Source organism: Nomascus leucogenys, chromosome 5, assembly GCF_006542625.1.
Source record: "Nomascus leucogenys isolate Asia chromosome 5, Asia_NLE_v1, whole genome shotgun sequence".
Lineage (NCBI taxonomy): Eukaryota > Metazoa > Chordata > Mammalia > Primates > Hylobatidae > Nomascus > Nomascus leucogenys.
In genome coordinates, this window is record NC_044385.1 from 101,170,010 (window position 1) to 101,184,796 (window position 14,787).

Here is a 14,787-nt window from a genome sequence, read left to right on the forward strand (position 1 = left end):
GGAAACCTGATCTGGTTTGTATTTTACCTCTCCTACTGCTCCATGAAAGAAGGGATTGATGGGAGAGCAAGCTGAGAACAAGGAGAAGAGGTGAGAGGCAGTATGACAGTCCCAGCAAAAGATAAGGTAGTGAGATCTGGGTGGTGTCCAAAAATGAATTTTGGCCAGGTGCTGTGGCTCACACCTGTCATCCCAGCACTTTAGGGGGCTGAGGCAAGAGGACTGCTTGAGCCCAGGAGTTTGAGACCAGCCTGGGAAACATAACCAGATCCTATCTCTACAAAAAAACTTTTTAAAACATTAGCCAGGCATGGTGGCTGGAACCTGTAGTCTCAGCTACTTGTGAAGCTAAGGTGGAAGGATCACTTGAGCCCAGGAAGTCAAGCCTGCAGTGAGCTATGACTGCACCACTGTACTCTAGCCTGGGCCACAGAGCAAGAATCTGTCTCCTACCCCTCCAAAAAAAGTTTTGGAGGCAGAATCAATGTGACTTGCCTCAATGACTGAAATTGGTGAGTGAAAAAGTAGGATTCAAATATAATTCCCAGTTACGACAGCAAGTATATATTCAAGTGCAGATGTCAAGTAAGCATTTAAATACTGAAGAAAGTTTGGGCTCAGAGGAGAGGGCTGGGCTATGGTAATAAATCTGGAAGCCATCGATAAAAAATTTTTAAGTAGGTTTCAGAAAGGACATGGGGTTTGGAATCCCAGATCTGCCACTTACTAGCTCCAGTCCTTAAGAGAAGTATTTGAGCTTTAGTTTTCTCATCTATAAAATGAGAGTTAAAATACCTATTTTTTTTACAAGATTGTCTAGAGCAGGGGTTATCAATTTTTTTTTCCATAAAGGACCAGATAATAAAGATTTTAGGCCTGGGGACCATAGAGTCTCTGTCACAAATGCTCAGCACTGCCACTGTAGCATGAAAACATAAACAATATATGAACAAATGAGTTGGGCCATGTTCAAATAAACTGTATTTACAAAAAAAAAGGCTGTAGTTTTGCCAACCCACTGTCTACTGCCGTATTTGTCAAAGTGTGGGCACCAGACTGGCAGCATCAACATCACCTGGGAACTGTTAGAGATGCAAATTTAAGACACCACCCTAGACTTACTGAATCAAAAACTCCGGGGCTCAGGGTTGGGGTCCAGCAATCATATTGTAACAAAACCTCCAAGGGAGGAGTCCTAAATTTGAGAATCTCTGGTCTAGAAAGTAAATAAATATAAAGTGATTAGGTGCTATTTTTATCATCATTAATCTGGCTCCTAGAAGTTTAGGGTATAGCTCCTAAACATCAAGTCAAATGCTGGGTAATTTTGGTAGATCAAGCAAAAGGCAGACAAAAATCTCTGTTAAACTATATGATGGGTTGGCCAGGCACGGTGGCCTGTAATCCCAGCATTTTGGGAGGCCAAGGCAGGCGGATCACCTGAGGTCAGGAGTTTAAGACCAGCCTGGCCAACATGGTGAAACCCCGTTTCTACCAAAAAATACATAAACTAGCCAGGTGCAGTGGTGTGTGCCTGTAGTCCTAGCTACTCGGGAGGCTGGGGCACAAGAATCACTTCAACTTAAGAGGTGGAGGTTGAAGTAAGCCAGGATCCACCACTGCACTCCAGCCCAGGCGACAGAGTGAGACCCTGTATCCAAAGAAAAAAAAAAAAAAAAAAGCTATATGGTGGGCTTAGGTGAAAATACTGGAGAAATTAAAGGTTGAATTTTACACATTCTTTATTCCAAAGAAGTCCTCTACTTTCTCATGTTAAGATAGATTTAACTATGTCATGTTCACACTCTACTTATTAAAATGAACAATTTAATTTTTAAATATATATGTATCTCCAACCTAGCTTCCAGTAGAAGAAAGGTGATATGCCAATTAACTTCCAGATCCCTGATGGAGGATTAGCCATTAGGTGACAGTCTCTATGTTATAACTAATGTACTTTATTTACATGAACAGAGAGTAAACAAATTTATCAAATGTTATTAACAGAATAATGTGACCAGTGGAAAGGTTTAAAATTAATGGAGCAAGGTAAAACATAAAGGGGTATCTATAAATAGAATACACCATCACCTGTTGTCATATTGTTTAATACTGCTATTAGAAACCAGACAAAGCCAGGCCGGGTGGCTCAAGCCTATAATCCCAGCACTTTAGGAAGCCAAGGCGGGAGAATCACTTGAGGCCAGGAGTTCCAGGCCAGCCTGGCCAACGTGGTGAAAGCCAGTGTTTACTACAAATAAAAAATTAGCCAGGTGTGGTGGAACACAACTGTAATCCCAGCTACTCGGGATGCTGAGGCAAGAGAATTGCTTGAACCTGGGAGGCGGAGGTTGCAGTGAGCTGAGATTGGGCCACTACACCACTCCAGCCTAAGTGACAGTGAGACTCTGTCTCAAAAAAAAAAAGAAAGAAAGAAACTAGACAAAGATCTGCCTATTGAACCTGCCTACCTGCCTCAAATTAGATAAAAAGAATTGTGAATGGCCAGGCAATGTGGCTCACGCCTGTAATCCCAGCACTTTGGGAGGCCGAGGCGGGTGGATCACCTGAGGTCGGGAGTTCGAGACCAGCCTGGTCAATGTGGTGAAAGCTCATCTCTACTAAAAATACAAAAATCTGTCGGGCATGGTGGTGGGTGCCTGTAGTCTCAGCTACTCAGGAGGCTGAGGCAGGAGAATCACTTGAACCCAGTAGGAGGAGGCTGCAGTGAGCCAAGATTGTACCACTGTACTCTAGCCTGGGCAACAGAGCCAGACTCCGTCTCAAAAAAAAAAAAAAAAAAGAAAAAGAAATATGGATGGGCCATGCGCGGTGGCTCGCGCCTGTAATCCCAGCACTTCGGGAGGCTGAGGTGGTCAGATCATGAGGTCAAGAGAGAACAGCCTGGCCAACATGGTGAAACTCCGTATCTACTAAAAATACAAAAATTAGCTGGGTGTGGTGGCAGGCGCCTGTAGTCCCAGCTACTCAGGAGGCTGAGGCAGGAGAATTGCTTGAACCCAGGAGGCAGAGGTTGCAGTGAGCCGAGACCACGGCACTGCATTCCAGCCTGGGTGACAAAGCAAGACTCCATCTCAGAGGAAAAAGATAAAAATAAAAAAAAGAATTGTGGATGGATTTAAAAGGGTCATGCCCACCACCACCACTATGTTCATGCCAACAGGCTTTTACAAAATTCCATACGACAGCCAAAATAAAATCTGTACAAAATAAAATCTGTCTGCAAATAAAATCTGTTAACAGCCTTACAAGGAGCTAATAGGAAGGGGCGAGGACCATAACTAGATACTCTCTCAGGAAAAAGAAGTGCAGCTTCCATGACTAGAAAGAAATCCAATCAGGCAAGTAGTGCACAATCTGTAAAGAGTCAGGCAACAGGCATTGGATGGTCTTCAAAGGGAGCGGCAGAATCAGGGAGTTCCAACACAGAATAATGAAGGATGCAAACTGGTCTCCTAAAGAACTTGCTACTGGAAATCTGGGAGCAATAATTACCTAGAGAACCAAGGAGAAAGGCCATCAGTTTAATTCAGGTAAACTCAGGAAAAGCTCTCAGACTGCCCAGCCAATGGGAATTAAACGGCTGAAACCAAGGCAAGAGATGAGTTGAAAAAACTGGGAGCCATGTAAGAACCAAAAACAATTTACTCATTGATATTTATTTATTTATTTATTTAGAGACAGAGTGAGCTGTCACCCAGGCTGGAGCACAGTGGCACAATCACGGCTCACTGCAACCTCCACTTCCCAGGTTCAAGCAATTCTTATGCCTCAGCCTCCTCCTGAGTAGCTGGGATTACAGGTATGCACCACCACACCTGGCTAATTTTTGCTATTTTTAGAAGAGATGGGGTTTCACTGTGTTGGCCAGGCTGGTCTCAAACTTCTGGTCTAAAATGATTCGCCCGCTTCAGCCTCCCAATTTTTACTGATTTTTAAAAGGTCCCAGCCATAAACATATTTGTCCAAGTTACGTAATCCATTATTAAAAATATATATGAAGATACAATTGTAAGATACAAAAGATACAATTGTGAGATATAAAAGATTTCTAGATTTGTTCGACCAGAAGCACTGTGTTTGACTTAGAATCTGAGACTGATAATAAACTATTCACAAATTATATAATATTGATAGCACAAAGTTTCCATGGTCCTAACTTAGAAAATTTTAAAAATGTGTGTGAAAATTCACAAAAGTTAAAAGTGAAGACTATTCAACTGGTTAAGGGTGTCCACAAAATAAAAACGCTAAAGCAGCAGCGAATGTAGGCTCCTATTTTTAGCCAGAAAGATTCCATTACTTAGAGATCCTCTTTCCAACCCCAACATCTTGCAAGAAGTGAAACTTGGAAGAGATCAGTAAAACCGTAATAACAACCCTGATTTCCTTCTGGTGAGACTGCACAAACCTATGGCAAGATTATCTGAAATGAAACCAACCAAAGTTTTAATCCTATATTTTGTCCCTTTCTGTCATATAATCATAGATATCAAAGACATATTAAATGATATTCATATACTTTATAATTCAATAAAATATATTCAAATTCATGGTTTACTTGTTTTTAAATACAGATCCTAATGATCTTTTATTCTAACCTAAAATTATAATGGTGATAAATACTATAGACTCATAGTTTATTCCCCTGCCATACTTAAAGACACTAAACCAAAGATACACCAGAGTTCAGCTTTACCAGCCCAACAAATCACACAAACTTTTTTCATTTCCCCTTAAAACAGAAAGTACATACTGGCATAACTATACCCAAGTGTGCATTCAGCCCTAATTATTATTTTACAAACTTAATAAGCATATTTACCTGTGGAGATTTTTAATATGAGTAGGAAAAAGTGATAGGATAAAAGTTGATAAGACTGACAACTAAAAACTAATTTTCAATAACTGCACTCTAGTGTAGCAGGTAAGAAAACTGGCCAGGCGCTATGGCTCACGCCTGTAATCCCAGCACTTTGGGAGGCCGAGGCGGGCGGATCACGAGGTCAGGAGATAGAGACAACAGTGAAACCCCGTCTCTACTAAAAATACAAAAAATTAGCCGGGCGCGGTGGCGGGCGCCTGTAGTCCCAGCTACTCGGGAGGCTGAGGCAGGAGAATGGCGTGAACCTGGGAGGCGGAGCTTGCAGTGAGCCGAGATTGCGCCACTGCACTCCAGCCTGGGCGACAGAGCCAGACTCCGTCTCAAAAAAAAAAAAAGAAAGAAAGAAAACAAGCTTTAGAATCTGCCTGGATAGAAATCTGCTTCTACCAGTACAGGTCTTGTGACCTTGGAGAAATAATTTAACCTTTTTTTTTTAACCTCACTTTGTCGCCCAAGCTAAAGTGCACTGGTGCGATCTCGGCTCACCGCAACCTCCATCTCCCGAGTTCAAGCGATTCTCCTGCCTCAGCCTCCCAAGTAGCTGGGATTACAGGCGTGTGCCACCACGCCCCGCCCATAATTTAACCTTTCTATATCTCAGTTTTCTCATCTATAAAATGAAGGAAATACTGGTACGTACTTCACCCAGTTACTGTGAAGCTAAAGGGTGATCACCTAAGAAAAGCAGTGAGAGTAGTGCTATCACCCAGGAAGAGCTCAATAAACTTTCGCTTTTAAGGAAATGCATTAAGGAGCTACTCAGACAAACTTGACAGTGCAATGTCAACATACCATATTACATACCATATTTCAACCTTAAAGTAACAAGCCAATGACATCCTTACAGTTGGCACATCCCAGCGAGGTATTCAATTTGTATACATATTTTATGCAGACCATATGTCAAGCAAAATCCTTTACTTGGTCAAATAAGTCTGAATATACTATTACATTAAATCATAATTGATCTGTTCTTCACTTTCCAAGGGGCTACATCCAAGTAACTGCATGTTGGCTTGGTTCAGACATGCCAACATAGTCTAAAGGAAAGGGGACTCTGAAACTACCAGCCAGATATTTTTAAACAAACAGAAGCCTTGAGGTTTTTTTAAGTAAATAAAATTGTTTGCAGTAATTATTTAGGCTGGCCATTATCTTATTCACTAAATTGCCCAACTCTACTTCTTTTTGCATGATTTTCTTAATAGCCAGTATACTAAGCATGCTGCTATTTTTCTGACTTGATTCTTTTATTTATGAGGTAAATAATACACCAGATAATCTAGAAAATTCATGGAAATCATCAGTTTCCTCACCAAGCAATTACTCATTCCAAAATGAGAAAAGGGCATGTGAACAGACTCTGCCTTACCGAATGGTGTTATTTCTCAGGCTGTAAATCAACCTTTAATTTTTTCAAAACTATCGTAATCTGAAATTAGGATATACGGGTTGAGTATCCCCTATCCAAAATACTTGGGAACAGAAGTGTTTCAGATTTTGAATTTTTTTTTCAGATTTTGGGATATTTTCATATACATAATGAGATATCTTAAGGATGAGACCCGAGTCTAAGTATAAAATTCATTTATGTTTCTGGCTGGGTGCAGTGGCTCATACCTGTAATCCCAGCACTTTGGGAGGCCCAGGCGGGCAGATCACTTGAGGTCAGGAGTTTGAGATAAGCCTGGCCAACATGGTGAAACCCCGACTCTACTAAAAATACAAAAATTAGCTGGGCGTGGTGGTGCACTCCTGTAATCCCAGCTACTTGGGCGGCTGAGGCAGGAGAATCACTTGAACCTGAGAGGCGGAGGTTGCAGTGAGCCGAGATCGCACCACTGCACTCCAGCCTGGGCAACAGTGCGAGACTCCACCTCAAAAAAATAAACAACAACAACAAAAAAACTTCATTTGTGTTTCTATACACCTTATACACATAGCCTCAAGGTAATTTTATACAATATGTTTAATAATTTTGTGTGTTTTGACTTTGATCACATGAAATCAGGTGAAGAATTTTCCACCCGTAGTGTCACGTTGATGCTCAAAACGTTTCTGACGTTAAAACACTTTGGACTTCAGATTTTTAGGTTATCTGTATTCCCCTCAAAATGAACTGTTTATTCCACCTGCAGATCTTAAAACTTTTGGCTGAAAGGCAAAGTTTTCATTCAACATTTGCATGGTCTTATGATGTCTGGCAGAATAATGTCTGTATCAGGAAAAGGATAGGCAAATCATTAAGCTAGAAGTTGAAGAGCTTCTTAAAAATATTCGAGTCAAATATTATTTCTCCTCACATTCAACTTGAACTTTCAAGTCTGAGAAAGACTACAAAAATATCCAGGGGAACATAAATGGTCATACAGCCAACAAAATGAACCAAATAACTTAGCACAGGGTTTCTAAAACTGTGGTCACCCGGCCAGTAGTTTGAGCATCACCAGAGAGCTTGTTAAATCAGAAATTGAGGGTAGGGTCCAGTGGTCTCTTTTAAGAAGCCCTCTAGGTAATTCTGACACACACACTGAAGTTTGAGAATCTCTGGTTTCTGATAATCAAGCCCTGACACTGAACACCTTCAATTTTCAGCTTTGGGTTCCTATCATAACATGCTCCCTTGTGGCTGGGAGTCTCTGGGCTATGTTTGTACCTTTCCCCCAGATATTGCAGTCAAGATTCTACCACAGAGCCAAGGCAAATTAACCTCCACTTCAGACTGCAGGGAGAGAGAATAAAAAATGATTACAAAAAAAGAGACAGATCTATCTGTCCACAGAATAAACTTCTTAGAAAGCATAGAGAGGTGAAATCTTCCAGGTTTCAATTTCTCTGGTATTCTCACTAGTATATTCCCAAAGCCACTAACCATCAACTTTGAAAAAGAACTGAAAAATTACCTTCTAAAAATATATTGACAAAAAAACTGGTTACCTGATTAAAGCTCAGATAGTAATAACCATTTTTAAGAGAACTGAGAGTTGGGAAAAAACTGGCATTAAATTCCTTTTTTTAATCTTAAGAACACAATTTGTAAAGTCTCTTTAAAATCATTCTTGCAAGCTTCAGTAAACCTACACAAAAACAACCAATGAACATTATAACAATCATGTTTTTATCTTTTAAATGATTGTTAATCCTATGATTATAAAATATAATGATGCTTCAAAACTCACAGGCAAATGTTAATTAAAAATTAACATAAATGGCCAGGCGCAGTGGCTCATGCCTGTAATCCCAGCACTTTGGGAGGCCGAGCCGGGTGGATCACGAGGTCAGGAGTTCGAGACCATCCTGGCTAACACGATGAAACCCCGTCTCTACTAAAAATACAAAAAAGTAGCAGGGCGTGGTGGCGGGCACCTGTAGTCCCAGCTACTCAGGAGGCTGAGGCAGGAGAATGGCGTGAACCTGACAGGCGGAGCTTGCAGTGAGCCGAGATGGCACCACTGCACTCCAGCCTGGGCAACACAGCCAGACTCTGTCTCAAAAATAAATAAATAAATAAAATAACAAAGTCTCATATTTTCAATGACAACTCCTGCTTTATTTTTTATTGTGGTAATATATGTATAACATAAAATAACTTTTTAACAGAAAAATTTGGATAATGCCATACAGACTCTTTTTGAAAGTGGATAAATATTTACAGAGTATTAGTGACCTATCCTAGACCTTTGGGAGAGAATCAGATATTCTTGTTTCCCCAGTGAGTTTAAGTCTGTAATTCACTTTATGCCAATGAGATTAAGCCCTTTCCCAGTTCAAATATTCAAGTTTAGCTGAAATGTGCTAAGCCTGACATTCCTCCTGTATAAGACTACACAGGCTTGACTAGACACAGATCTGCACTGGCATATATTTCACCCCCATCTCCATTTCTCTTTGCACCTTGGAGAAACAGTGGTGCATCAAGCTATTCTAGTTGAATGCTTCTCCTGACACACATCCTTAAATTGACTCTGACCCAACAGGGAGGTATGGAGCCAAGAGGGAACACATCACTGTGGCAACTCCCCACAATAGACCCCCAAGCGATCAGTACAGCACTCCCAGCTCTGAGGTCAAATGTAGATCCAACTCCAATATGTGAGTAGATATTCTTGAAAACATTATCATTTTATATTAGCAACCACAATCCTCCAACTCAGTGGCTCTGCATGAACACAAACTTTGCCATGGTGACCATATATCCCGGTTTGTCCTGAACAGTCCAGGTTTATTACTCACAGTGCTTGTATAATTATTAGTGGTGCCCCTTTTGACAATAAAATTGTCCCATATCAAACAATAAAGTATATGGTCATCCAACAGACAGGGCCTTTGCATTAAAGGAACAGGCATGACAGACAAACCACAGTCAAGTATGTTAGGGGATGTTTGCAGGTCTACTGCTCTAGGCTACCTTTGTAGACTTTGTCAAGGACTGAGGGAAACACTTAGGAGACTCTCTTAACAATGATCTTAAGTCCAAATAAATAATTCTCCACTTCAAATGTAGAACTCAGAACAAAGCAAACAGCAGGTCTTCCTTCTGATTTCAAGGGTCCCTAGAACTATCCACAGCCAACTCTGCATGAAGCATACTGCTGGATGATAATATGTTGAACTGACCCCTTTAACATGTCCAGCTGCAGAATCAACACTTCTCGGAATTTTTCTGGTAAATTCTTCAAAAAGGATGGTCCCAACTTCCCCTACTATGAGAGCCATATCAATGAACCTGGATGCTCTAAAGGAAATACAGCAAACAGCACATAGTGTCAATGACTGCACTTGTCCACTCAACAAATATGTATGCCAAAGATCAAAAGTGGCCGCTCATGGATCTCTAAAGCCATCTCTCAGATGTGTATTGTTTGGCCCAGATAGGATTCTTAAATGTTTACAATATCTGCCAATACTTTAAAATGCGGGATCATATATAAAAATTCAGATTTCCACTCTCTCTTGGGAAATCAGCAGCTCTAGCAACGCTAGACTTGCATCCTATTCATGCAATTTCCAAGTGGAGCTAAGTAGCACCCTGAGAAAGGACACCCACTATCCAGTCCTCCATGGTCCTCACTCAACCCTCTTCTTCATCATTTCAGTTTGTAACCACCGATTAATGGCTGGAGATGCTCTCTAGAGACACTACATATAGCCCTTCAAATTAATAATCCTCTGCCAGGAAATCTCTTGGTTAAGAGCAAATAGTAATTCATATCTTTAGATCAAACACTCATCTGGGAAAAGGCAATAAACAGGCAAGTTAGAGGTTTTCTTGAACTTTTATGAGAAAGTCATATGACTTCCACTGCTCCCACTGGACTAAAAGGGAGAAGTGAGCCTAAACATATTAATATTTATATAGTTCAGCCTCTAATGCTTAAACATATAATGGAGGAAAATAAAGGAATGTTTATAATTGACTTCCTACCAATGAGACCAAGAGGAACTCAACAGCAGCTATTGAGAACTCAAGGTGCCAGGACCATCAATGAGATTAGCAACAATGTGTCATGCATCAGATGTTGCTGGGGGGAAATAACTTTAACATAAACCCCCAAGAGTCATGAAAAGTTCCTTAAAGTCCTGGAAAAATGCAACTGGCTCCCCTTTACCACCAGAACCAGAAAAATGTAATACAATAAAATGTAATAGCTTTCAGAAACTTTCCAATTTTAACATATGTGAAAGCTAAAAATAAGTTTTGAAGAAATGTTCACAAAATGAAATTCATTAAACGGTGGTTAGGATCTTGAAATAATGTTAGTACGATATTTTGCCATAAACATAACAGTTACGCCATAAACATAACTTCACATTAGGAGTTCTGATTGTTGGGCGCCTGTAATGCCAGCTACTGGGGAGGCTGAGGCACAAGAATCACTTGAACCCGGGAGGTGGAGGTTGCAGTGAGCCCAGATCGCACCACTGCGCTCCAGCCTGAGCGACAGAGCGAGACTCCGTCTCAAAAAAAAAAAAAAAAAAAAAAAAAAAATTAACTTTTTTTCAAAGTAACTGATGAAATCTAAGAGAATGAACTATTATTTTCTTCAATTCAACTATAAGCCTTTTGTGAAAACTGTTGAACTAAGTCTTTCAATTACAGACAGAAGAATTGTGAAATAAAAAAATTAAAGCCATATTTATAGGATGTTTTTCTCATCTGACTACGATTAATTTCCCAGCTACCAAAAGAAAGCCACATGGTGCAACCTGAGACTTTATTTATATTTAGACAACACCATTTTTCCAAAGAACCTAAAGTACTGTGCAAACAGTAAATAACCATTTTTAAAACAGCATTTTGGAAGCTTTTGATATGGGGGAAAAAAAAACTCATTACAAATTAAAGGGGAAAAACCCTGTTTCCAAAGACACAATCACTGCATAGTCAAGTTCTCCTCTCCCTATTCCATAAGGACCATATCTGTTTTTAAGGAAGTAAAAGTTTACTGTTTGGTAATTCGATTTAGAAGACTCTGAAAAAAATATATTAAAAACAAAAGTGGAAAAAAACATTTAAAAAATGGTATTAGAAACCTGTTCTACTACACTGCCTCCAATAAGTGTGTTTAAAAACTGCAAAAAAAAAAAGGGCTTCTTTCCAGTCAATATCCAAATGTAGAATCCTTCTTTGCAGACAATCTGACGATGTCTAGTAACTTTTCCCTAAGCCCCGCTCGGAAATCGCCTCCCAGACCGGAGACCTGCAGGTGCTGCTGCGAAGATGACGCGACCAGCCAAACCGGTTAAGGATTTGACCGCGATTGCGAACTAGTGAGGACCTCTAGGAACCCAACCTTCTGCGTTCATACACGCGCTCGCGCGCACACGCACGCACACACACACACAGACACACACACACACGGCAAACAAGCCATCTCCGGTCACACTCCAGACACCGCCGTCCTCCCGGGACGCGCGCTCCTCCACGCGTGCTCCTTGGACGCGCCAACTCCCCCTCCATCCCGGGACCGCTGTCCTTTTCCCTCCGGGTCCCTGCTGTAGCCGGCCGGCCGCTCCCGCCGCTCGCCCAGCCCCCGAACGCCTTCTCTCCCACTCCCAAGGTCCAGGGAAGGGGACTAGCCGGCGCTTGAGCGCGCCACGTGGAGAGCGCGCGCCTGCAGCCAAACCACAGTCGGTCCTTAAAGTGGGGTCCCTGCCCCTCCCGCCCTGCTACCCGATCCCCCAGGGCCGACCCCGTCCCCCGCGCCACCGAGCCCGCGTCTTGCCTGGTTGGGGTCTGTGGCGCGGAAAACGTGGCAGGCCATCTGCGACTCGGGGTCGTCGGGCTGCGCCTTGATCAGGTAGGCAAAGTAGGTGAGGTCGTGGCTGTTGTGGATGAAGCGCGAGATGTGCTGCGCCTTGTGCTCGAAGATGAACACGGCCGGGTTGGGCTGCGTGGCCGACGGACTAGTGCCCCCCGAGGCCCCAGCGCCCGGCGCGGGGACGCAACGCAGGAAGGGCGCGCTGAGCACCAGGATCACCTCACGGGCCGCCGGCGCCCCGCAGCCGCCCGCCTCGGGCTTCTGGCTGCGCCTGCGGATCTCGGCCATGAGCCAGGGCAGCATGGGCAGCGTGGTCCTACGGTCCAGGCACGACCCCCCAACGTACCACAGCCGGAACCGCTTATCGCTTGGCTTCCCGGGGCCGGGCTGAGCTGAGACGCCCGGCTCGGGCTCCAGGGGGTGCGGGAACGGCTCATCCTGAATGCAGCTGGGCGGCTCCATAACTCTCGCCTCACCAGGGCACCGCGGAGGTCGGCCGGGCGCACCGCGCCCCCCACTCCCGCGCAGAAGGCGCCGCCGAAACTGTGCCAACTGCCGCACTGGGCTCCCGCGCCTGCCTGGGAGCGGCGCGACCCCGAACTCCGCGCTTCAGCAGCCCTGCCCCATGCAGCACTTCCACGGGCGCGGCTCGGAGGCTCCGGCGGCGGGCACCGAGGCAAGCGCCCGGCAGGCGAGGGCGGGTTAAATGGGCATCCTCCTCCTCGGGCTGGCGCCTCGGGCAGGACCTCCCCTTCCTCCGTCGCGGATTTGCAGGGACAGAGGACCACGCCGAGGGTCCCTGCGGCCGCCGGCTCCAGCGCCGCAGCCCCGCTGCGGCCGCGGCGCTCGCCTCGGGCAGGCACTGGGTGGCTGGGCGGGGAATGGGGCTGTGGGCGGGAGGGGGTGACTTGGGGCGGAGCTGACTCCTACCAGGGTGACCGGCTGTCACCTGGAAGGTCGGGGCTGCCGGGCTGCGGCGCGGTCAGTCCTCAGGAAAGGCCTCCGACAACTACTCCAATGGAAAATAACAAAAACAAAACGTGGCCTCGCGGGGGCCGCTCCTCCTCCCGCCGCAGCTGCAGCCCAGCTCGCTGCTCCTCCTCCTGCCGTTCCCGTCCCTCCCTCGCTCCTTCCTTCCTTCCTTCCAGACTGCTTCTTTAATCGGGCTGCTACCCCGCCTCCCGTCCGGCGGGCGGAGAGCGTCGCCTGCAAAAGCTTATCTGTGAAGCCGCCTCTCCGCCTCTTCCTTCGACCCCCGCCCTTGGGGCTGCAGCTCAGAGCCTGGCGCGGGCACTGCCCGGACCCACTTGGCCTCTCTTGAGTCGCCGCGATCTCCGTCTCCTCCCGGGCGTCTCTGCTGCCCCCTAGAGAGGGGGCCACTCGCAGTAGAGAACTGGGATTTTTTTTTTTTAACAGTATTTGCTTGGTTTCAGTTCCTTCTAAAGCCTACACATTAATTTCTGAATTATCTTTCCTAATAATCTCAAAAAACCCTCGTGTTTTCAATCACAATATTATAAATTCCAGTTCCAAATTTCACTTTAAAACATATCGACAACTTGAATCTTCCTAGTTATTAAAGCAGCCAACTTCTTAAAATACGGAAAAGTTATATTTTATTTATTTTATATCCCCAGTTGAGAGCTAATGTAGAGATTTCTTGTTCTTTTATATATATGTGGTAATACATATTTCCAAAGAACTAAAAAAAAGTTTGGAATAATTTGATCATTGTAATTTTAAAACAGGTAGACAAGTATTCTCTCTTTTTACTCATACTGAATGATAATTAAGAATTGAGTAAGAAGTAAAGACAAAATAAATAGGAAAGACACAGGAGTTCCTGACTTTCTCCTAAGTGCCTACAAGAAGAATGAAAACTCGGGTTTCTTGGTTTTTAGTTTAATGAGTTCTCACTTTTTATAAAGCCCTGGGACCACTTTTTCCCTTCTATTTATTTAAGATCAATATAACCAACGGCCATTGTTCTTATGCTGAATTTCTGATTGCACCCTGATGGCTCTCTTATTAATAGGTATCTAAGTTCCAAGATGGAGACATTACTAATTGATTAGGTTAAGTCATTTGGTTGAACCATTTAAAAAACCTTTGTTCAAAAATGTCTTCAAAGAAGCAATGAAAAGTTCTTGGAAGGTAGACTGAGACCATCTAGAACCTTCCCAGAAACTCTTACACAGATCCCATTTCCTTAGGCTATATGTCTGAGACATACAAAAAAGGAAAAAAGATACAGAGAAAGCATGGAAGTCTTGTAGACTCTACGAAATCAACCAGCTTGGGAGCTAGGATTGAATTAATAGCTCCAGCAGGCCAGTTCCTACTGGCATAATAAAGTGAAGTAACAAAGTACACCCTTTCACTGATTGACAGAAAAACAGAATTGTCTTTTATTACATGACATGCTAAGTATGATTGCTTTCTGCTTGAGAATGCCCCTCAATTCTTTCTATTGCTATGTTTTTGTTTTTGTTTTTGTTTTTGTTTTCTGAGACGGAGTCTCGTTCTGTCGCCCAGGCTGGAGTGCAGTGGGGCGATCTCGGTTCACTGAAACCTCCACCTCCCTGGTTCAAGCAATTCCCCTGCCTCAGCCTCCCGAGT